The sequence below is a fragment of the Arvicanthis niloticus genome, chromosome 1 (assembly GCF_011762505.2).
Source record: "Arvicanthis niloticus isolate mArvNil1 chromosome 1, mArvNil1.pat.X, whole genome shotgun sequence".
NCBI lineage: Eukaryota > Metazoa > Chordata > Mammalia > Rodentia > Muridae > Arvicanthis > Arvicanthis niloticus.
The window spans coordinates 100,652,646-100,677,661 of NC_047658.1; the positions used below are offsets into that span (position 1 = coordinate 100,652,646).

The 25,016-nt window shown below is 42.5% G+C and overlaps 2 protein-coding genes across 3 annotated transcripts in view; one reads left to right on the top strand and one right to left on the bottom strand.

Annotated features, from left to right (window-relative positions):
- The window catches only part of Dhx32 (DEAH-box helicase 32 (putative)), a 70,269-nt gene extending 60,487 nt beyond the window's left edge, over positions 1–9,782 (bottom strand). The window contains exon 1 of one of the 2 annotated variants that reach the window (XM_076912199.1): positions 9,423–9,782. The gene's annotated coding sequence lies outside the window, so the exon portion shown is untranslated. Of the gene's footprint in view, positions 1–1,687; positions 1,787–9,422 lie in introns of those variants that run through there. The other variant, XM_034495239.2, reaches the window with a different exon arrangement.
- Positions 1–25,016, top strand: part of Fank1 (fibronectin type III and ankyrin repeat domains 1) — a 104,612-nt gene that overhangs the window by 4,514 nt on the left and 75,082 nt on the right. The gene's annotated exons all lie outside the window — the stretch shown is intronic.

Below are 25,016 nucleotides of genomic sequence, written 5' to 3' on the forward strand. Positions count from 1 at the left end.
GTGTGTGTGTAAAATATATATATTACATGAAAAGAATTTATGTAATTATATCTAGTATATAATTTCTTTTCCTATACACATACATATATAATGCATCCTGAAGTAGGCCAGGCTACAAAAGCCATGAATGTGACATAGGCCTGTAATCCCAACACTCAGGTAGGGAAGGGAAGATGACCAAATGCTCAGGGTCATTTGGGTGACTCGTTGAGTTCAAGGCCAGCCAAGGATATAGCAGACCCTGCCTCAAAAAAATAAAAAACAAAACAAAACAAAAAAACCTCAAACTCAGATGTAAATGGCCGAATTTACTAAGGGGCTGGGCATCATACCCTAGAGGAGTGATTCCTTTCTCCAAACCTGCTGGTCCGATTGTGTCCGCCATCTTCCTGCTCACTCCATCCTGAAGTTGGAGTCATCTTGGATTCTTGTTAGCACAGCAGCCCTCACACATGTCCTTGTCACCAGCATGTCTGTCTATTCCGCTTCCGAGGTGAACCCAGGATGTGCTCCCCTCCCTCCCTCCCTCCCTCCCTCCCTCCCTCCCTCCCTCCCTGCTGGCATCAGTACCATCTCATAGACCATGATGGCTGCCATGACTGTATGCTCTACTGATTTCTGCAGTGCTTCCCTCCCCCCCACTCCCAAAGCCCTCTAAGGTTCTTATTATGGACTAGCTGCCCTCACATATCATACTATTCTGCTTGGTCAGTTCTTTCCAACACAGTAGATGTCCTTTGAGCCAGCCACTAGGAGAGTCTTCCCTCCTGCTCCAGTGGGAAGGGGCCCTCATATCCTTCCAGTCTCTGCTTAAGTATCCCTCCTCATCCACTCTCTCCCTGAATGTCTGCCTGACATAGAGGTGCCACCTCCCTAATGTTTTTCCTGCCTCTGGACTTCCTGCTTTTCCTAGCAATAATCACAATTTAATTATTTTGTTAATTAAAAAAGTCTACTTTCCTACCATGTTGAATAGGCTAAAGAGGGCAGCATCAGCTTGCCTTCTTTAGCATTTTGTCCCAGGGGCCTTAAACAAATATTTACGGAATGGATGATACTGTTTAGTTTTATTTCTCCAAGGGTAATGTACAGAGAGAGAGAGAGAGAGAGAGAGAGAGAGAGAGAGAGAGAGCTGTTTTACTCTACAGAGTAAAACAGAGACTGTGCTCGTGGTAAACTTCAAGTTCCTCTTGGGCAAACTTCATTTAAGTCAGGTGCTTATAAGTGTCAGGTTGGTTACAAATACCTCGACATTCCACTGTCCTGGCTAACCTAAGTGGATGCTTTTAAGAGTCTTGTTTTATCTGGTATGATGGAGGAAATAACTCATTTTCTTCTCTGGATCAAGGGACCAACAGGTCAGAAGACCTAACAAAGCCCCTAGCATCAGCATGTCGTGCTCGCTCATTCATCATCTGGGAGGCCCACGAGGATTTCAAAGTCATATCTTACTTGAGTACAGGAATCATTTACCAAATCTGTGCGGTTATTCTTTTCTTAAATACTCTTAGTCCTTAAAAAAAAAACCAATTATTTCTATTAGGTTACAATTCAAACCTTATTAAAAAGGAAATGCTTGTATAAATCAAATTAAAAACTTTTTAAAAAACAATTTTAAAGCAACATGTTTAAACAGCCTTATTTAAAAAATCCCCATCAAAGTACTGAGAATCAAAGCAGTCCTGACCTGTGATGTCCAGTCAGCCACAGAAAAGGACAGAGAGGCTCCGTGCTTGAAACCGTGTCACCCAGCTTGTCCCAGACAGCATCTGCTTCCTGCTAATTTGGTTGTCCTTGACCTCACTGGGCCAGTGAAACACTGTTACGACTTGTCTTCTTTGAAGCAGCCAACCAGATTCAAGGAGGGGCTCATACTTTCCAGCGGCTTCCAAGGAAGCCCAGAATGAGTCAGTGAATTCAGGTGCAAGAACTCACTCAGTAAACAAGGCCCAACCGAGGTAGAATGTACGAGTGGCTGGGTGAGAAGTCAGGAGCCTTAGACGTTTTGGGGGAGTTTTTCCTGAGACTAAGGGGCAAGCCTTTCTCAAGATCCAGGTGCCCAGTCTCTTATTTGTGTCCCTGACTCCTTACAGTTTGACCAGAATCCTGTGTTGTCATGTTCCTATCGCCTAACCACCCATCCACTTGTTCCTCCTTTACAACCTTTCCTGGGGCTGCAGAAATGGCTCTTGAAGAGCACCTAGTTCAGTACCAAGCTTGGACGTGGTGGCTCACAACTGTCTTGTTAACTCTAATTCCATAAGGTTACACGGCGCCCTCTTTTGGTCTCTACAGGCTCCTGTACACATACAGTGAATGCACTCAAATACATGCAGGCTTAACATTCATGTAAGATAAAAATAAACGTAAACAAACAGACTGCTCATGGATGCCACCATTTTTTAGAACCTTCTGCAGCAGCTTACCCTCTCTTAATCCCTGTCCCAAAATTGATCTGTCTCCTTGGTACCGCTTCTACATGTTTTGGTTTGTTTTGTATTTTTTTTCTCTAACATGCTGTGATCAGTTTCTTCTATGAGAAACATCCTTAGGACAGGGACACTTTCTTCCTTGAGACTGAGATTTATGAATGTCTGGCTGGCCTTGAACTCTGTATGTAGCTAAGATGATCTTGGATTTCTAATCCTCCTGTCTCTGCTTCTCCAGTGCTAGGATTATAGGTCAGTGCCGCTGTGTCTTCTACTGTGGTAGGAAAAATCACTCTCCAGAGGTCCTCTGACCTCCAAGTGTATGCTGGGACCTGTATGGGTCCCCTCACATACTTTATAGATGGGTGGTATAGTTCAAGGGTAGAACACTTGATTCTATGTCCAGAACTGTGGAAGGCAGACAAAGCAGTAAAATGACCTAACAGACATGGCCAGAAAGAGATGACCCATTTGAATTGCTTATTTGGGGTTATACAAATTCTCTGGTGAACAAAATTGGCCCATGTTAGAGTGTTGCTCACTGAGTGGATTGCTCTTCCTTAGGAGTCAATGTTAATAATAATAATAATAATAATAATAATAATAATAATAATGTCATATTATTATTATTGCTTGGTTTTTTCAAGACAGGGTTTCTCTGTGTATCTCTGGTTGTCCTGTAACTCACTATGTAAACCAGGTTGGCCTTCAACTCAGAGATCTGCCTGCCTCTGCCTCCCAAGTGCTGGGTTAAAGGTTATGTGCCACCACTGACTGGCTAAAGTCAATGTTTATTATTTAGTTGACATGTGTGACAATAGAATATACAAATCCTACAAACACTGTTGAGTGAAAATTTGAAAATCAATCACATCCATGTGTGTTGGTCAGTTTTGGTTTTTGTTTTGTCAACTTAGCACCATCTGGGAAAAGAGAACATTAGTTGGGGAATGCCTTTATCAGATTGGCCTGTGGGCAAGTCTGTAGGGCAAGTTCTTGATTAGTGACCCAGCCCACTGTAGCTAGAGCAGGAGGGTCCTGGAGGGTATAAGAAAGCAGGCTGAGCAAGCTATGAGAAGCAAGACAGTAAGCAGTGCTCCTCCATGGCCTCTGCATCAGCTCCTGCCTCTCAATCCCCGCCTGGACTTTCTCCAGTGTGATGGGCGGTGTTACGGAAGTGTAAACAAAATGAGCTCTTTTCTCCCCCAGGTTGCTTTTGATCACTGTGCTTATTACAGCAACAGAAAGCTAACTAATACATGCGGTCATTCAGCTTAAAAATGTTAGTGCAACTGCAATGTTAGGGCTATTGCCCCATGCCAGACATTGTGGTTCATAGGTGTTCATCTCTTGCTAGGTCCGTGGTTGATTACTTTTCTCTTTTGAAAGCTTGCATGGTGCCTTCTGGTACCAGGAGAGGTAGTCCTTAGGGAGAAGGCTTTCAAATCGGTTTCAGTGCAGGGGCTTCTGGGCCCTGTGTCTGAAGTGCTTGGTGCCTTCAGCCACAGGGACTTACCCTCCACCTCTGTGGAACAAGCGGAGAAGGAGCAACCAAGAGCAGTAGCAGTACCCGGTACTGTTATGGGAGTCTCAGACAACCAGGACCAATACCTCAAAGAGGGCTTCTTATGTCTGGTATTGGGATATTTTGTTAGGTGGGTTTTGGTGTCTGGAGAGAGCATATATAAGCATATCTATACATAGAAATGTATTATAGTTTTTGGTTTAGGTAGATAGTTAATAGCATGGTTCCTTATGACTTTTTCAGACATCCTTACTGTTATTTACCCTCCCCCATCCTTGTTCTTATTTCATATTTATCTCCCTCCTTACACCCTACAGAGCCCCCCTTTTCCATTCTGTGATCAGATCGCTTGTACCCTTGATTTCCTCTGTTGCTCCCCACCTCTACCACAGCAATGGCCTTTTACTTCCTTGATTTCTGTAGTTACTGCAAGCTACTCACATCTGACAATTTGGAGCTACAAGCCTCCAATGAGAACAAGCCACATTTGTCTTTCTGGGTTTGGGATACCTTGCTCAATATGTATGATCCTTTCTAGTTCCATCTGTTTACCTGGAAATTTCATAATTCTTCTTTACAAGGGAATAATATCCCATAGTGAATATGTACCCCCATTTTCATTATCCATTCATTGGCTGAAGGATATTTTGTTTCCATTTCCCAGTACAGTGGTTTGAATAGGTTTGGCCCCCAGAGTCTCATGTTTTTGAATGCTTGGCCACAGTGGGTGGTACTATTAGGAGGTGAGGCCTTGTTGGAATAGGTATGGCCTTATTGGAGGAAGTGTGTCACTGTGGAGGCAGGCTTTGAGGTCTCCTAGGCCCAAGCTCCGCCCAGTGTGGAATTATAGTCTTCAGCCCTGGCTGCCTTCAGGCCAAGATGTAGAACTCTTGCCTGCACAATGCCATGCTCCCACCATGATGACAATGGACTGAACCTCTGAAACTGTAAGCCAGCCCCAATTAAATGTTTGTCTTCATAAGAGTTGTCTTGGTCATGGTGTCTGTTCCCAGCAATAAAACTCTACTAAGGCACACAGTAATTGTGAGTAGAGCAGCAGTGAACTTGGCTGAACAAGTATCTGTGGAATAGGATGTTGATTCCTCTGAGCTTATACCAAGGAGTGGGATAGCTGGCTCATTTGGTACATTTATGTTTGGCTTTTGGGGAATTCTCCACACTGATTTCTAGAGTGGCTGTACCAGTTTGCAATCCCACTGGCTGAATGAAGCTTCCCTCTCCCTACGCATGTGCATTTCAGCTGGCACATGCCTGGGAGAAGAGTGCCCTCCCAAACAGCAGAGTTCACCCGGGTCCATGCACCTCTAGCAGCTACCACCTCTGCAGCAAGGCGTTGTACCGGCAGGGCATCAGAGCACAGCCGTTCTTCATGCTTGCTGTTGTTTGTTCCAGCCTTTCTCCTCAAAGCAGATGTGTCCCTTTATACTTCCTACACTAACTAATGCTATTAAGTTTTTAAACGCATTTTTATAGGTTACTTAAATGTTTTTATACCATGTGACCATTCAAGTCTTTCATCCATATTTTCTTTTGGGTACCTGTTCCACAGACTTCCTTTTATGGTAACTATGCAGGGTGAAGGGCTGTTTTGTGGTAATTGGTTACACAGCACTGGAATCCAGTCTGCTCTGGTATGGTCTTTGTTTGGGCTGTGTGTTGTGTGCAGTGCTGAGCATCAGAGCCACAGCCCCTTTCATGTTGGTGTCAGCTCCCATTGTGCTGCAGCCCCAGCCACCACCTATGGCTTTTGCTTTGGGAGACCCAGCCTGCCAGCTTGGCTCCACCTGCCCTGGATTCTCCATCTGTCACTATTTTTCCTTTTGGATTTCTTTTTCCTCTTTTTAGACCTTGTTTTCTAGGTTTTTGGATAAGTGCTACAGTTACAAGGTTCAAAACAAAATTATGAAGGAGTATTTAGTGAAAAGTCATTTGAATATGTCTCCATTCCATTTCCTATCTATTGCCTTCTAACCTGACACACTTTAATATTAGGAGTGAAAGCAGGTTATTTGTGTTGCATTTCTTTCTCTGACCTGTGCCTGGCTCTTTTTAGTGAACATTGCATTTTGGAGAGCTTTCTCTTCAATTCATAATGAGTTTTCTCATTGTTAGGAGAACAATGATATTCTGTTGTAGGAATTTATCGTAATTTATTTAATCAGTCTACTACAGATGGAGACTCACTCCTAATTATTTGCAATGAGCCAAAGATATGCACAGCCTAAGGTCTTGAATTTATTTGTGTGTTAGTCTGCAGTTGAAGGTGGCTTGATGGCTAAGGATGGACAGATGGAGGGCCCGTGGTGTGTTATCCAGGAGGACCTTATATAGTCAACCACAGGTGCCCTTACTAGAAGGGGAGCAGAAGGGCAGGCCTAGCCAGAACACACTGAGAAAGGGAGCAGAGGTTGGTGTGTTGTGAGAACCTGAGCAGGGAGTCTGGGGCCAGATACCAAATAGGCACTGGAGGTGGTCCCAAGGGCCTGCTGGAGGAGCCAGCCTTGGACTTGAACCCTCTAAGATGCATTTTGGATTTGTGATCCTCAGAACTGTAAGAGTCTGTTGTTTTAAGCAACTGTGGTTGCAGCAGCAGGAGACCGAGACCAGTATGGCCGATTTACTTAAACTGAGAGCGGCAACCTTTTGAGTCTGCCATTTTGTGTTTGTGCATCTGTATCTATGGGGAAGAGTTTAGGTAGGGAGTACTTTAAGCTAGTTTTGTAATCATTAGATTGTTCTTTTAAAAAAAAAAAATTTTTTTTACCGGGCAGTGGTGGTGCACACCTTTAATCCCAGCACTTGGGAGGCAGAGGCAGGCGGATTTCTGAGTTCGAGGCCAGCCTGGTCTACAGAGTTCCAGGACAGCCAGGGCTACACAGAGAAACCCTGTCTCGAAAAACCAAATAAATAAATAAATAAAATAAAAAAACATTTTTTTAGATTGATGTGTATGAAAATTTTGCCTGCTTGTATCTTTCTATGTACCACATGTGTGGATGATATCCACAGAGGTCAGAAGAGAGCATCAGATCCCCTGGAACTGGAGTTGTGAATAGTTGTGAATCACCATGTGGGTGCTGGGAATTGAACCTGGGTCCTCACCAGGTTCTCTAAATCACTGTGCCATCTCTCCAGCCTCTAAATCATTCTTCTTAAGTCAGCTTTCCATCCTGTAAGACACCTGGGAGACCGTCTTGGAAGAAAGTTACTGGTTTTGTTCTGGAAATTCCATTTAGGATGGACTTGAGCCATTGCTTTTGGTCCTCATGGGACCCCAGCTGGCAACAGCAGGGAGTTCAGGGTGGCATGGACTGTTTACTCCATGACTAAGTAGTTAGCAGACAAGAAATGTGGTGTCAAATATGTTCTATCAAGTTCTGCTTATGAAAAGGTCTCCCTTGCTTTGGACCTGAATGCTGCATTGCCAGTCATAGAGACTGAAGACATGGCTGCTGTCAGTGTCCTGATCACTGTGGGGGTTGCCTCACTGATGGTAAGGCAGAATCAGCAATTACACAGTATGCTGCTACATCCCCATCTCAGCCCCTACTGTGGGTACCAGAGATCTTTCTCATGGAGGTCAGGTGGAACTTCAGGCTTTGGGATGTCATTGGTGAAAATTATTTGCACATGAGATAAAGCCTATTGGTTCTGCCATTTTAAAGGACTATCAGTGCCACAAACATGTTTCCAGTGGAAAAGGAGGAATGAATCCAGATCACCAATCTCCTTCCCTTAGTTTGGAGACCAGCATTACCATTAAGTTGCCAACTCATGAAGATAATTCTTTTTTTTTTTTCTTTTTAAAGATGGTTCTCACTATGTACCTTTGGCTGGTCTGGCCATCCAGATGTAGATCGGGCTAGTCTAGTTCTCCCCAGAGACCTTCTGAGTGTTGAGATTAAAGGCCTTTGCCACCACAACTGGGTACTGTAGGTGTTGTGTTGTACTGTAATGTGTCATATGTGCTGTCTCTTTTCATAATATTAACTAAATCACTGGCAATCTGAACTTCTTGCCTTCTGTGGTCTGGCTGTTGGACATTTAAACTGATGAGGTGTGAAGACACCAATGAGATAAACATCTGGCTGGCACGTTTCATCTGTCTAACATGCTGTGACTTCAGTATGAACTGGTGCTAGCCAGCTATTTGGACCCCACTAAAAGCTTCTAAGAGCTTTAAGTGAGGTGGCACATGTCTGTTATCACAAACCTCGGGAAGTCAGTGATCCACTTACACTCTGTCTCCTCACCCCCCCCCCCCCCCCCCAAGTTTCAGAAAACACAAAGTGTAATGACTCATGTGTCTTGGGAATACAAGACAGTGACCTGTTGACAATGTGCCCAATACAACTTGTCTGTTTGATTCTTGGGAAGGGAAGTAAAAGCAGACAGACAGGCAAGAAGTGTCGACGCGTCCTGAGCAATGATCCGGGAGCTGTGCCAATGACTTGCTACTCTTTCATGATTACAAACTTCTGATTCAGGAGTCATTCTCTGACACCTAAACTCAGTCCTCCAGTGGTCTGTCAAGAACTGGGCATGTCCAAAGGCGTGGTGCTGTGTGAGCTTTCCTACAGCCCCCAGATAGTGTCAGTATGAGTCAGGCTGGCTTGCCACAGCTCTTTTCTGTTAAATGTGTCTCTTCTGATGACACTCTGCCCCACTTCAGCTGGCATCTGTTTACTTTGAGTTAATTTTAAATAAAGCAGATTAATCATTACATTGCAATGATGCCAACAGCACAGTTGGCAAGTCACAGAGAGGCACAGGAATCAGAAAGCCTGACTCTGCATGTCAGCCCCTGCTTCTCTCCAATTGGGGTGTGTAGGTAAGAGGAGAGACAGACAGACCTACCTGTAGGATCCCTGTGGATGAACCGAGCTGTGCATGGTGCATACCATTGGGCCTGGACTATGATGACTGTGCATGCTATCCCAGAACAGTTAGCAGAACAAGATCCAGAAGAGAATAAATAGAATCAGATTTGAGTCAGGAAACCCAAGCCCAGAAGTCTGACTGACAGTGCAGGACTTGTGGGTGGTATGGGGGCAGACCTGTCCTCTTTCACAGGGTGGCAGCTAGCTGGAATCTCTACATCTCTTTAGCCTTAGAATGGTTGCTTCTCCCTAATACCTATGGCACTGTAGACTATGGATGTCCCTCCTGCCCTCCCAGAATTAATCGGGGGCAGACTCCACTTTGGAGGGAGTTTCAGTTTTGGTAGGGGTTTTCAGTGTCATACAAAGCAACCACATTTATCTTACAGATTTGTGTTACTTTTTTCCTTCATTTGCCAAAGCTCCCTGTCTGCATCCTTTTCTGCTTATCTTCAGTTCTTTTTGGTCTCAGTTGTTATCTCTATGCCTGACCCCCATTGAATTGTAAACTTTACCAGGCCAGAAGCCAGGTTTGTAGACCTGTTCACGGGCAGGTGAGGCACTTACCTTATCAGTTGACTTAGGCAGACAGGGCAGAGAACTGGATAGAGACCACCACGTGAAGCTGGGAAGAGGAGACTGGCTAAGGCAGGGCATGCTTTTGTTCCCTTGCTTTTTCTCTCTCTACTCTCGGGACCTGATTCATGATGGGCAAGGGTCTGTGCCACTGAGCTATGTCGCAGTCCCCAAAGTGGTTCTTATATTGGTATTGAAGATAAAAACTCAATTCTCTCTAGCAAGAGAACTAAATATGAAAAAGATTTTTCATCTGAGCTTTGAAGACCCTTGAAGGATTTGGCTTCTGTCATCCTCTCTGTCCTCTCAGCCCTGTGAAGCAGTTTTTCTTCTGCTATGGCCCTAGTGGAGAAGCAGTGGGCTTAGAGGCTCCTAGCTGGAGAGTGTCCTTTCCTTCCCTGAAGTGAGGTCTGTGTGTTCAGGGCTGGGTTCCAAAGGTGGAGCTGCTGGCATCGAGCTGTGTGATTACACCAAGGGGCTGACAACAGTTAGTAAAGACTGGGAAAAGCTGGGTAGACAGGTAGGTCTGGTTCCTCCACACTTGAGGTCAGCAGGGTGTGTGCCAACCTGGCTTGGCTTTAACTCCAGTGTCTGGCTATCAGTCCTGTCGTCTGGCCGGCTTCCCCAAGGCTGGCCAGGCTGCTCCACAGGCCTTCTGGAGAAACAAGGACTCAACTTATGGATGGGTGTGACCTTAGCCTTTAAAGGATGGTTTTCCAAACATTGGTAAGATGGTGGCTGACATACAGATGTAAAATGATTACCCTTAATTTTCAACTTATTAATGAACTAACCAGGAAGGTGTTCTTACCCCTTCAAAGGAAAATCCAGAGAACAGAGACATCTGTGAATCAGAATGTGGAAGTAAACTTGAGAATAATGCAGTTGAGGAAGGCTCTGAGTGGAACTGGCTAATGTCTGTGCTTAGAATCATGCACATGTGTTGCTACTGGTCCTGAACATTAACTGTGGAGCACGTGAGAAGTGTGATTGGAAGTTAGACAAGTATGAGCCAAAAGAAGCAGAGTGGTCCATAGTGAATGGATGCATAGGGCTGCTCTGTGGTTTGTAATCCATGGGCATTTCTGGATCTTTCTGTATGTTAGCTTGACAATTTGTGGTGATTACTACAAAGTCAATTTGTTTCTTTAATCACATCTGCTTTGCTGCCCTAGTTCATTCTTCCAGGTGATGGGAAAGGTGAGCAGGAATTCCCAGTCAGGACTGGAATTCCCAGTCAGGAGTGTGTGACAGCACTCCTGCCACTCAAGGGAAGGAAGAAGTCATTCTAGAAGAGAATGCTGTTATAGCTTAGAGACACAGCCTTCTGTGAGGACCAACCTCTTTTGATTATGTATATGGGTGTAAACATATGTTGTAAAAGCATGTGTGTCCTTGCTGACAGTCCCAAAGCAGAAGTCACTTAACTTCCCATTCACAAATTGTAAACAAAATGTGGTGGAGCATCATGCATCCTTGAAAAGGAAGACATTCTGATACCTGCTATAAAATAGATGAAAGTTTTTTATACATACATACATACATACATACACACACACACACACACACACACACACACACACACACACACACTTGAGACAGAGTCTTATTATATTGCCTTGGCTGACCTAGAACTTGCTATGTAGACCAGACAGGCTTCAAACTCAGAAATCTGCCTGTTTCTGCTTCCCAAATACTGGAGGGGATGGATGAACTTTTAAAGATACAAAGTGAAATAAGCCGATGAAAGTACAAACACTCTATGATATTGGGGGCTGAGATGGGTCACCTCCAAATGTGGCCCCCAGTATATGGTGATGTATCTTACATTGAATAAATTTAAGAAATGAAAGGAGAAAATCTTAGCTTCCCACTACCTTTTCCCTGTAAAAGGTCCCCTGCTACAAGGACATGGAGCAGGTCCTGCTTTCCCTAGCTTACCACACTGTGCGTGCCACATTCAGTGAACACCACAGTATGTTCATTACACCATGTGTCCCCTTTTGTCTTATTGCATTTTCTATAGCTTTCCACTCTTCAAAAAGTCTAGTGTGAAAACCCTCTGCTTCCACAACCCTAGAACTTAGACAGTTGAGGCAAGGGCATCAGGATTCAAGTCCAGCCTTATTTATATAGCAAGCTCAAGGATGTCCTGAGTTCCATAAGACCCTGTCTCAACAAGAGTAACCTAGCTTTATTGATGCAGGCCTTCAGTATGTTATGTAGACTGATGTGTAAAACTTGCATCAGATACATTTGCATGGTCTCCTTGTTTGTCTGCACTTTGTCATAAGAGTCTGGGCTTTTGGAAGGGTAGAAGAATTCATTGCTTTTCTTACCATGGATATGATTCTATATAGTACATGAGGTACCAGTGCTGATGTGTGAAGCTTCATCCCAGAACATCCCAGAACAGCCACCAATTTGTGGGAGATGCTCCATTCCCCCTTAGAGACCAGTTGCAGCACCAAATCCTTTGACTGTACAACAGAGAAGAATTTCAGAGTGAGGGAAGGCTAGCTTATTACAGAGAGACAAGAGTTAGGACACACTTTAGATAGAAGTGGAGGCATTTAGAGATGGTCGTTAGGAGATGGCACATACCAAAGACATGGGAATGGGCTTCCCAAGAGAATTGTACTGGGTGTTTTTGCAGTGATGGCATACATGACCTGGTGGCTTGTGAGGTCCAAAGTAAGTGATCTATAATGAGGGTTAAAGATTAAGCAAAGTTTATTTAAAATTTTCAAAACATATTTGTCTACAATTAAGATTAAACAAAGTGTCATTAATATTAACTGGTTTACTTGGTTTTGTTTGTGGGTTTTGTTTTGAGAAAGGGTCTTGGGTAGCCTAGAACTTACTATGTAGACCAGGCTGGCTTCAATCTCCTAGAGAATTAGAGGTGTGGCCACAATGCCCTGTAATTTACTTGTTCTTAAAGAACTCCTTTCTACAAATGAAACTGGGGCTGTGGAGATAACGGCTCGGTGGATCCAGGTTTGACTATCATCAGCATAGTTTTAGTTGGGGATGGCAAAGCTGTAGAGAGAGGTGGTGGTTATGCTTGCTCTCGATGGCAATGCAGTTATCTCACATGCCCAAGGTACCTAAATTTAAAGAAATTCTTTGTGCATGCATGTGTATATATTTGTGTGTACTAGTGTGGGCAGCACGTGCCGTAGTGTGTGTGGTCACTAGAAGACGACCTCAGTGATAGTCTTCACCTTCTGCCTTGTTGGAAACAGGCTTTCTCATTTGCCGTTAAAACTCCAGGTAAGCCTGTCTCTTGAGCTACTCCAGGTAAGCCTGTCCCTTGAGCTTCCTGCGACCCTTCTCTGGTTTCCTCCTTCTATCTTGACCCAGGAGAATAGGCTGTTATGCAAGTTCTGGAAATGTAAACTCTGGTCCTTAACATCTGAGCTGCAAGCACTTTACTCACTGAGCCATCTCCTTATCCCACATGTTAAACATTTTAATGTCATCGGAGCCCTTATGAAACACTCAGGGCTTTATATGCACCAACTAGTCCTTAAAACATTCTTGGACAGAAAACATCCCTACCTCTTTAGGAAACTGAAGCTCAAAATGCCACAGGTGATTAGGACATGTGTCTTGTCCTCTCTGTATCCTGTTATGTTCCTCCCCACAAGGGTAGAAGGAATTCCAGAGTAGAGTCTGAGAAAAAGAAAAGTACAGCCTTTTAATGGAGACTGAAGATCCCTGGAGTAGTGAGTCTACTTAGAAGAGAGAGGTGAATGGGTCACGGGAAGGCCTTTCCAGGCTTGGGGTGAAACAGAGATCTTGAGAGTTAAATGTCAAGCCTCAGCCTGTGGAGGACAATGATTGGCTACAGGACGTAAGAACTGGTGGTCTGTAGCCCAGGGAAGCATTGAAAGTATTCCCATGTTCCAGAGTGTGAGGGGCTCCTTTGCTTCACTCCTCGTTGACTGGTCTGGGATGGAGAAGAGGACCCAGAGAGAAGGGAAGGAATAGCCCGCCCTAGAGGGAAGGGGCCACTCTGCTAGGCTACTGTAAACAGGAGCTGGGGTTTGCAGACAGTAGATGTCGCTGAGGTGAGTCACAGATGTGAGCCTAGCCAACCAACCACTATAGCTTCTAGAGAACTGTTTTCACCCATAGTTTTCTCTTTCATACTTGTGTCTGAGACAGTGAACAGATTTTTCTTTTAGTTTTATTTTATGTGTTTTGCCTGCATGTATGTCTCTGAACCATGTGCGTGCCTGGTGGCTGCAGAGGTCAGAAGAGGGCATCAGATCCCTTGGAACTGGAGTTATATACGTGGTTTTAAGTTGCCATGTATGGGTGCTGGGAACCAAACTTGGATCCTGCACAAAACCAGTAACCTGAGCTGTCTCTCCAACACCTGAGTTAACTTTTTTAAACCGTCCCCCAAAAGTAGGTGATTTTACTTCCAAAATTGTATCATTTTTTTTTTTGTGAGTGCTTATTCCAGATTCCTTATTTGTGATTGTAACAATCAGGAAATTCTGAAATTTAAAAGATTAACTAAGCTTATCATTCTTTTAAATATTAATTTATCAAGACAGGATTTTATGTAGTCAAGGCTGGCCTTGAACTCACGTAACCATGGATGACCTTGAACTTCTGATCCTTTTGCCTCTATCGCCTGAGTGCTGAGATTTCCAACTGTGTGTGCAACAAAATGTTCATTACTGTATTGCTACAATGTTATGATAAGAGTATAATTTTCTAATACTGTAATCAATACTGAAGCAAAATATTGAAACCTTGTGTTATAAAGGGGAAAATTTGGCTCAGGAAAAAATGCCCGCCTTTTGCCCTTTGACTGCGCTTTTGGTTAATGGTTTTAACTCACTATGTTAGTTTTGTCTCTTTGCTGAGGGACACTATCAATCATAATACATAGCCTCAGGTTCTAGTGACAAAGGTGACAGGATGTGCAGGAGAAACCATCTATGACCCTGTGCATCTTGCTTTGCCTTTTTTTTTTTTTTTTCCCTGAACCTTTGATTGGGAGAAAACGTGGGGGTTTCTGGCCCTTTGAGTCCAGAACTGTGCTGACATGTTCGTTTCACTTGACAAGTTTGATGTGATATTGGACTAAATGTTCCCTTCCAGCCATTTTCACAAGATGTCCAGGTAAATTTAACAACCCAACACACTCCACCGACTTTATTAGGTAAGGGAGATTTTCTTCTTCTTCTTCTTTTTTTTTTTTTTTCTGAAAATGTTTTTCTTGTTTTAAAATCTCAAGCCAGCTGTTCCAGTGCACATCTATAATCCCAGTGTTCCGGGGGGTGGAAGCAGTAGGGTTGTAAATTCAAGGCCAGCCTGGGTAACATACTAGGTCTCATTCTCAAAGACTCAAACCAAAACAAAACATTGTAATGCCATCTCCTGGAGTCACCTGGCAGTGTGCAAGCAGTCTGGAGTGATTGCTTTTGGCAGAAGGCCAGGTAAACATCTGTGCCTCTCTGTGATATATAGGTACAGTTGACACATTGTTAAAAACAATGACCATAAATAGAGGATGTGTCAGGCCTGGGCTCAGTCACTGACTACAGTTGAAAAGAAAAGGGCCCTGAGATTTGTTCCCGGGGCAGGTACATCACATGGACACATGGTTGCTGGAGCAACCAATCTGTTAGCCCACTCAAAGCTGTAGAAGTAGGTGAGGCTTGTGCTTAGAGAGACAGATTCCCTCTCTCCCTCTCCCTCTCTTTCCCTTCTTCTTCCTCCTTCCCTCCCTTCTTTTTCCCTTCTTTCTCTCTCACCCTCCCTCCCTCCCTTTCCCCTTCCTCCCAGTACCTCTTTCTCCCCTTTCTTCCTTCCTTCATATGGTTTATATTATTTAAAAGTAAGCTTCTAGTATATTAAAAATTGTATATTTTATAAAGATCTCCCTAGGGAATCCTTAGCATATGCATATAGCTGCTTTGGTGGTGCTGTGGGATTTTGGAAGAGTATATGCTAATTTTGCTGGCCTTTTACTTACTTTATTCACTAAACAAAAATTTCTATTAACTTTTCCCCGGATCTTGGCCATTCTTGGTCTTTTGCACAATTTTAGAATTGATTCATTAGTTTTCACAACTTTTGGGATTCTGAAGGTTGTTAAAGGTCAATTTTAAAGTGACTTCAGTTTATTGCTTCATTTATGTCTTCCTTGTTGTTTCTCCAAGGGATAGTATTTTTTTTTTTCTGTTAAAGTGTCTCATGCTTTGTCTGTTTAATTCTGGCTTCTGTGTCCCAGTTCAAGCTATGAAACAGTAACATCATTTTACTGTAGGGTCTTAGGGATGACAGTGCTGACCAGGAGAGGCAGGGACAGTGGGAGCTGACAGAGGCCAGCAGAGGGATTTGAAATGAAACGGGAAAGTTCCTTGTAGGCGACTTAATTGAATGTTGTGATAGACAGGGGCTATATGATAGGAATACATGACTGACTGGCCAGGTAACTGACAAAAAACCGAAAGTGAAGACAGGGTCTCACTCTAACTCTGGCTGTCCTGGTGCTCACTATGTAGACCAGGCTGGCCTAAAACTCACATACACTCACATGCCTCTGCTCTGAACGCCAGGATTAAAGGTGTGTGCTGCCATGCCTGATCCTGGCTTGACTTTTTACCCACCTATGAATTCTCCTTTCCTGTCACTCTGCCTTTGTGTGGCTGGGCACACGCGCTGCGCTGTGGTCATAGATCTGTGCCTGTCGAGTGTCTAGCTGTTCCATTTCTCTACCATACCACAGTGTGGTCTGTCCTGCCTGGATCCCACATTTGGGTCATTCTGGTTAGGTCTGCTGTAAGCGATTCTTCTACAGACGTGTCTTTTTGGTACACATGCCAGTGCTTCCATGGACTTACTTGAGTGATGTTTAATGAAGCTTGCTCTGTTTGGTCTTAGGATAGTCTTTCAGTTCTCTCAGTGTCTGCAGCAGCTGTTGTCTTCCCATTGATTAGCTTCTTAAAGCTTTGGTCATTGTGGTGGGTATGCAGTAGTATCTTCTAGTGTTTGTAATTTCCTAACACCTAATTAGGCCAAACATGTTTCCTTATGTTCTAATACCAGTCATTTGATTATGTTTCTTGGGGAGAGAATTGCTCATGTTTCTTGCCCAACTTTTTAAATTGTGTTGCCTGGTGTGAAATTACCATTGTTTTCTAAGAATTCTTAAACATAATCTGGGCCAAAGTTTTTTGTTTATGTTTTCTCCTACTTGGTGGCTTGTGTTTTCATTCTTTAAAAAAAAATTAGCAGTTAATTTTTGTGTATGAATGTTTTGCCTGCATTTATGCCTGTGTAATGTGTGTACAGTGCCCATGGAAACCAGTAGAGGGCATCAGATCCCCCGTGGCACTGGAGTTACAGTTTGTTGTGAGCCATCAAGAGGGTGCTGGGAACTGAACCCCGCCCGGTTCACTAGAAAAGCAGCCAGTGTACTTAACCTCTGAGCCATCTCTCCAGCCTTCATTTTCACTCCTAAGGTTTCTTTTGATGACACACACTTTTAATCCCAGCACTCTAGAGGGAGAGGGTGCTGGATTTCTATAAGCTCAAGGACAGCCTGGTCTACATAGTGAGTTCCAGGCTAGCCAGGCTACATCATAAACTTGTGTCTCAAAAGAGTTTGAATTTTACACAGTCCAGTTGATTAGTCTTTATAAGTAAAGTTTTGTTAGCACTTTTTTGTGTACTCCAAGTTATTTTTCTGTTTATCTGAATGTGCGCTGAATATAAAGTAAAATTTAAAAATAGTACCATTGAGTTGATTTGGCCTTCGTTAAAGTGACTACCTTTACTGTTGTTCACTTTTCTTTTTATTGCACATCATACACCATATATATAGGACTGTGCTTCTGGCTCTCCATGCTGATCCATTGGTTAGTTTATCTGGATTTTGTTTGGTTCTAGAAACAAGCAAACACAATAAAGCACAGGCCCTGCTCCAGACATGCTTACAATCTGAGAGAAGAGTCAGATAGTAATATTAATGTTACTGGAAGGAGGTACAGTTGAAAAGTTAGAAGTCCTGCTTGGGTTTAAAGTTTTAGTCTGTTAGATGCTTCTCTAAAGGGCTTCTTTTTCTGCAGTAGGAAAATGTCCCGTAATTGAAAAGTACATTGTTTGGTTATGTGGTTTTCCTTGCAGTTTAGCATACACAAATCTATTCTAAGACATATATTGTTACATATCCACCTGTGAGGGCTGGGATGAGCAGGGTGCTAAGGAAATCCAACCTTGGGCAGTAGGTGGCAGTGTTGGTCAAGCAAGTGAAGGCTTAAGATGCCTGGCTAGTCCTAGGGACTGAGCTAGGACAGAAGCCCCTATGAATAAAGAATGTGTCAGTACCATGAGGAAGGAACAGAGAAAGGACTGGGAAAGGTGGAGGAGGGCCAGGAAAAGGATCTATTTATGCAGGCCTGGGTACTCAGCTCTGAGCAGGCACCCACACTTTATTGTTCAGCTACCCAGCTTCCTCCTCTTAGGTACCCTTAACCTTTCTTTGCTAAACACAGAAGATAAATTGCAAAGGTAGCTGGGATGGGACTCACCAGGGCTCCATCTCAGTCTGTCTTCACAATTTCTGCTCCCAGTTACCAGCAACAACAGTTTGTTGTTGGAATGCCCAGTTATTGCTGCTTGGAAGAGTTGGCTCCTCACAGACAGATAAATGCAGCGTCCGAGCCTAGCTGTGCTGGCATGTCTTTGGCTCTTCCTCTAGCTCTGCTCAGAGTTGGAGTCTGGCTGGGTTCAGACACAGCTGTCTGCATCCCTGGACCTGTCTGCCAGGGGATGTGGCAGAGCTTTCTGGTTTCGTTTGTTTTTGTTTTTTGTTTGCTTGTTTGCTAGAGATGTCTGCATCACCAGAGACACCCAAGCACCCGTCATTTCTCCTTTGCGGAGAACCACCCTGTGTTCTCCAGTAGTACAGTCCTCTTCCTTGGCTGTGTGACTGTAGTTTGTAACTGGGTGATCATTAGAATCCTAACTCTGTCTCATGGAGCTTTATCTTCATGAAAGTCTGGGCACAATGTCTGTGATCACATGGTCACCGCTGCTTAGCACTGAGCCCAGCATCCCTTGATGCCCACCAGAAGAAGGGATAAAAGCCAAGTGATGTTCTTAAGTTAACTTTCTGAGTTGCTAGGTGGTATAGCACTTATTTATACACCGCCCCTATAGGGAACACACCCTGTCATATTGTATTTAACATACTAAAGAAAATCAAACAGTTAAATAAACAAATCCTTTTCAAGAGTAGAGCAAGGTTTGTGGTTTTGAAGCAATTCTTTTTTTTTAAAGTTAAACTACAAACACAAAATTGATTATGAGGGTGAATTTTATCAAAAAGTACAACTGATTAAGAATATAAAACCAACAAATACCATAAATATCACAAAATAAAATAGCATTTTCTGGTAGTCTAATATATTTTCACTTTTAAAACATGTTTTGGCTGTCTGTCATATGGTTTTAATATAATACTTTAGTAATAACTTCTCTGACTCAGGTAGGGACGTGTTTTTGTTTCCCAGTAGTCTAGTTAGTAAACTTCTTTTCTTCAGTCTGAAATTGTTTGACTTCTTATATAATTTTCTCATGGCATTATATAAGGTCTGCATCTTTGCAGTTAATGAGGGCCTCTGCATCTCTTTGTCAGAAGCATGCTTGAGGGGAGGTTTTCACACCCTGGGGACGTGAGAACCATTTTCCTGGCTCATCCCTTTTACCTTTCATAATGTATACAGAAACACGGTTATGTTAAGATAAATAGAAATTCAGAATAGATGTTCATGCTAATTATGAAGGCCATGCACCAGGGTCCAGAAGCCTGCAATTTGAGTGAATAGCTCAACATTTTAAAATCAGAATTAGTCACTCAGGATTCCATGATTGCTCTTCTACTTGTCTTTAGATATTTAGTTGAATTGAATGATTTTGAACTTTTTTCCTCCATAACTGAAATTTAGAACATGCTTTTTATAGAAATAAACTATATGCGTAGAAAAATGTGCATGCTTTATGTGGCTTGATGGATTTTTGTAAAATGACCTGCTTATCTACTCCAAGTTCAGATTAACCTCAGAAGCCTCCTCAGGTTCATTCCAGAGTCTGCCTGCACTCAGCAAGAACAGCCAGAGACCACTTCCAACAGCGTGCATTAGTCTACCTGACTCTGACTGTTTTGTAAGCAGATCAATGTGACACATTCTTGTTCAGATGAGGCTCCTCCCCAGCACTGATGTTGGGCAATCCATCTCTGCCATTGTGCATAGCTGAAGATTCTTTGCTCTCAATGCTAATTGCATTGTGAGAACAGACCAGGATGTGGATGTCTGTGCACATTTGGGTAGTTTACAGAGTGGGCCTCTGATGAATACAGCGTTCATGAGCCACCCAGTAAAATGTCTTTTATACACATTCCTACTGAATACGTTCCTAAAAGTTCCTAATGGCTACGGATGGATGCAGTTTGCATGTAGCTATCTTTGGTTAGATAGTTCCAAAGAGTTGTTCAAAACTGCAGTTCATGCTTTCATAAGAGGAGTGTGTGAACGTGGATCTCTCTATGTCATAATGGATAGTTGATATTTTGACCTATTTATGTTTGTTTTTTTATTTATGTTGTGCTCTTATTTATGTTTGAATTTTGAGGCAGAGTCTCATGTAGTCCAGGCTGGCTTTAGACTTACTGTGTACTGAAGGGTGACTTTGAACTCCTCATCTTCCTGCTTCTGCACCTCCCAAGTGCTGGGGTCACAGATGTGTGACATGATTTCTGCTATCTCTGTCTTTTACTTTAGACTTTAAGTACCTGTTTAGTCATACCTCATTGCATTTTAATTTGTATTGCTTTTGAGTGTGTGTGTGTGTGTGTATGTGTGTGTGTGTGTACACCTGGGGTCTGTAGAGGGGCATGCTTTTGGAGGGCAGAGGACAACTTTGTATTGAATTGGTTCTCTTCAACTTTAAAACTTTTACAATTTATTTTATGTGTCTGGGTGTTTTGCTTGCATGTATGTCTGTGTACCACATGTGTGTCTAGCACCCATGGAGACTGGAAGAGAGGGTGCACCAATATCCTGGAAGGAGTTATGGACAGTGTGAAACCACCATGTGGGTGCTGGGGATTTAATCTGGCTTCTCTGAAAAATCAGCAAGTACTTTTTACCGCTGAGCCATTTCTCCAGTCTGCTTGCTCCCTTTCCAGCTTCTGTGTGCTCTTGGAATTGAACTCAAGTTTCTCTGCTTTTACAACAAGGGCTTTTACCCACTGAGCTGCCCTGCTGACCTGGTATTGAATTTTAAATAGTAGACAGATTAGGAAAGATTTTATTTGCCTGGACATAGTGGTACATGTCTTTAATCCCAGCAGAAGGCAGAGGCAGATGGATCTCTGAGTTTTAAAGCAGACTGGTCTATATATTGAGTTCCAGGACAGCCAGAGCTATGCAGAGAGACCTTGTTTTAAAAAATAAAATAATTTTGTTTTATAACATGGTTTGGTATTGTATAAGGTTTTAGAATCACTGTCAGATTAGGAAAACCTTTGCCATTGGTTCTCATCTGGTGGTTTTCTGTTTTTTGTTTGTTTGCTTGCTTGTTTTTTTTTTTTGAGACAGGCTCTCACTATGTAGCCTTGGCTGCCTTGGAACTCACTATGTAGACCAGGCTAAATGGGAATACATAGAGATATTCTAGTTTCTGCCGCCCAAGTGCTGGGATTAAAGGTATACACTGGCCCTAATGATTCATAATTTATGTGTATGTTGTGTATATGTCTCTGTATACATGCATGAGGCCAGAAGAGTGGGTCAGATGTCCTGGAGATGGAGTTACCAGTGGTTTGTGAGCCACTCCTGTGGATGCTGGGAACCACACAGGGCTTCTGGAGGAGAAGCAAGTACTTGCAACCACAGAGCCATTTTCCCACTTCCTTATAGGTCCCTTTCATGTATGAGCTTTAGGTCCTTAGGGCCTTTCTCATACATAGGATTCTTGTTGAATAGACTACAGGACATTTATATAGTCTATAATATACAAGTATAGAAAAATAAGAACTCACTCTTCATAAAACCATGAAATGGGAGTGGTTTTTCTACGATATGTTATGCAAGTGAACCAAGCTGGATGAACATACACAGGGATGCCATATATATGTGTGTGTGTGTGCATACATACATATACATATACATATACATATATATATATGGTATATTTTCATAAGAAAGCAAAACGAAACAACCTGCCACATACTACTAGTAAGACCTAGTACACTAATCAGCACTGGGAAGAAGGTTGACTGGACAGGTGAGAGCATGTGAAAAGTCAAAGGACTTTTGCAAACACAACCAAACACTTAATTGGTAAGCCAGGGCTTTACAGATTCAAAACAAAACTTCTGAGATTTGGTATCAAGATAAACAAGCAAACTTCTTTTAATTAATTTAGTTTTTGAGACAGGGGCTCATTGTGTAGCCCTGACTAGCATGGAACCCACTATGTAAACCAGCCTGGCCTTGAACTTAAAATGCCAAGACTAAAGACGTGCACTGTCATGCTCTCTCCGGCCAAACAGTTCATTAAACCTTCAAATCCCTTAATTGACAAATACCCTAAAGACAGACTGCAAAGGCTTATTAAAGTTTCTTCATTATCAGTGGTTTGGATACTAGTTTGTATACGTTCTGAGACTAGGCATTTGAGAAAATGTCAGTGCTATTGGAAATAACTGTCAGGTTAGAAGAAAGAGTGTAGAAATGGGGAAGAGAAAATAAAGTTTTCAAGTCAAATTCAAATGACTGTGATCCGTCTGAACAGAGAATGAACAAGCCTGGTGGATGGTTGTAAAGTCTGGATGATCAAGTACTCACCAGCAGGAAGGAGCAATGCCACTGCAAGATCTTAGTGGCCAACTGGATTTCCCAGTAAAAGAAGGTCTTGCTGAGTTCCATGATTCCTGTCCTAGTCCCAGAGAGTATATAGAGTTTAGAATATCAAAGGGCTGCAGGAAATCAAGAACCTGTTTGGAACCTCTACGGCCCAAGAAGAGAGTCTCAGGAGCCACAGTTGGAATGTTCTGAGCATCACAATAGAGAGACCTAGCACATTCTGCTGTAACCAAGCAATTTAAGTCAACATTACTGATGATCATGATGGCATTTGTGCCACCTGATGTGAGACACACATCTGTATTTTCTCCTTGCCAAACCATGTTCAGTATGACTGTGTAGTCAGACAGACTTAACTGTGACTCAGTTCGAAACAACTTGCCTGGACTCTTAGACTGTGAAGGTCACAAAAGACAAGAAAAATGGGGCTGTGCAGGACACATGGACTGAAGAGACAAAGCAGCCAATAAGAGCTTTGGGATTTTTCACTGAATCTGGGACGAATTGAAGGAAAACCCAAATAAAATCAAACCCTAGCCTACTAGAACACCGGCAGGGCAACTGGGGGAAATGTGAGCATGAAGTAGCATCTCATTAGGGGCAGCTTTGCTGCTAGGATGGGATTGGCTTGTAGGGAGGCTGTCCTCGGAGACAGATGCCGGTGAATGCAGAGCTCTGACACTGCATTTTAATGGAAGTGATTTGATGACAAGCAAACTGTACACACACATATTGAGAAAACAAATGCGCTATCTTATACAATTTAGAGTATTAAAAAAAATTATCCATAGGCTTGAAATATTTGAGATAGCAACACAGAGAAACTCCCAGGGCATTTCAGGTGACTAGTGTGGCATCTAATCTCTGTATTAGTTTACGCTAAGGATACTAATTTACTATTGTGTCACTGATGGTTCCCTAAGAGAAAATCTGTTAATATAATTCACAGCATCAAATCAAAACAAGAATAACGAGATGGTATTTGATAAAAATCAAAATCCTTTTCCATTTTAACACACTTTTAAATGAAGTGCAGGAGCACACAGCTGCTTCCTACACATGGCAATTGCAAACTTAGTTCTGAATGTCAGCATTGCAATTTGCAGAGCCATGCCTTGAAGTATTTTCATTAAAGGCAGGCTCAAGAAAATTATTCTTGCTGCCACTTATTTTTATATTTGGATGTCAGTAGCCAAAATAGATGAGAAGAAATTGAAATACAAATTTCAAAGTACAAGCTGTGTTTTTCATTGTTTGGTGATGATGTGAATATTTAGCTGGAAGATGACAAGATAACTGATGGATACACACACACACACATACACACACACACACACACATATATATACATATACATATATATATATATATATATATATATATATAATTATGAAATGCTACTTCCAGTAAAAATTAACAGCCTTCTGATCCTGAAACTGTAGAAAAGGGAGGTATTTGGCATTATACCTCCTTTTGGAACTACATAGTAAATTCTAGAACAGACAGAGCTACACAATGAGACCATTTCAAAAACAACAGAGAATGAAAGTATGGCTAGGAGAGCACACAATGGGAGAACGCTTGCGATGCACGCATAAGGACCTTAAGTTGGACCCCCAGCATCCATATAAAAAGCTGGACTTGGCAGGATGTGCCTATAACCCCAGTGTTGTGAGGCAAAGGTGAGAGGATCACAGGGCCTTGCTGTCTACTCAGCCTAGCCTGTTGGTAAGTTCTAGGTTCAAGGAAAGACCCCGTTTCAGAGACTAAAGTGGAGAGCAATTGAGAAAGATTCCTGATGTCAACTTTTGTCTTTCCCGTATGCCTATGCACACATGCATGCAAAGAATAAAAAGAGAAACACTATTTGGTCATTTCAACAGAAGCAGAAATGATGTGCTGAGAATTAAATGCAATTTAAAACTTTTAGGCTGTAAGTAGGACCTTTGACCTGATATAAAACAATATGTCCCAGTTAAAATGTAAACATCTCTGTGGTTGTATGATGTGCTGAGAATTAAATGCAATTTAAAACTTTTAGGCTGTAAGTAGGACCTTTGACCTGATATAAAACAATATGTCCCAGTTAAAATGTAAACATCTCTGTGGTTGTATGTGTTAAGAGCATCGTAGAGTTAGAGTAACAAAGATGGATGGCTGGAATGATGATCCCATCATCCTTCTCAGTTCTGATGATTATTTTCAAAAAAAAGGTAGATGATGGCCATTCTCCACAGAAACAGAGGGAAAGGACTAGGAAGATAGTGTCATAGTCATGCCAGAAGTTAATAGGCAAACATTAAATAGTGTATTTTACACACATAATATTCTGAGAACAATATATACATACACACACATATTTTAAAGATCTATTTATTTATTTTATGTGAGTACACTGTTACTCTCTTCAGACACACCAGAAGAAGGCATCAGATCCCATTACAGATGGTTGTGAGCCACCACGTGGTTGCTTGCTGGGAATTGAACTCAGGACCTCTAGAAGAGCAGTCAGTGCTCCTAACTACTGAGCCATCTCTCCAGCCTGAGAACAATATTTTTTATCCAACAGTTTTTATTCTTAGAAGTTTATATGAAACCAGAGGGAACATGGGAATACTTCTAACAAGATATATGTCCTGTATTAGGAACAAATAACTTCATTGAAAGACACTACAAAGGCCTT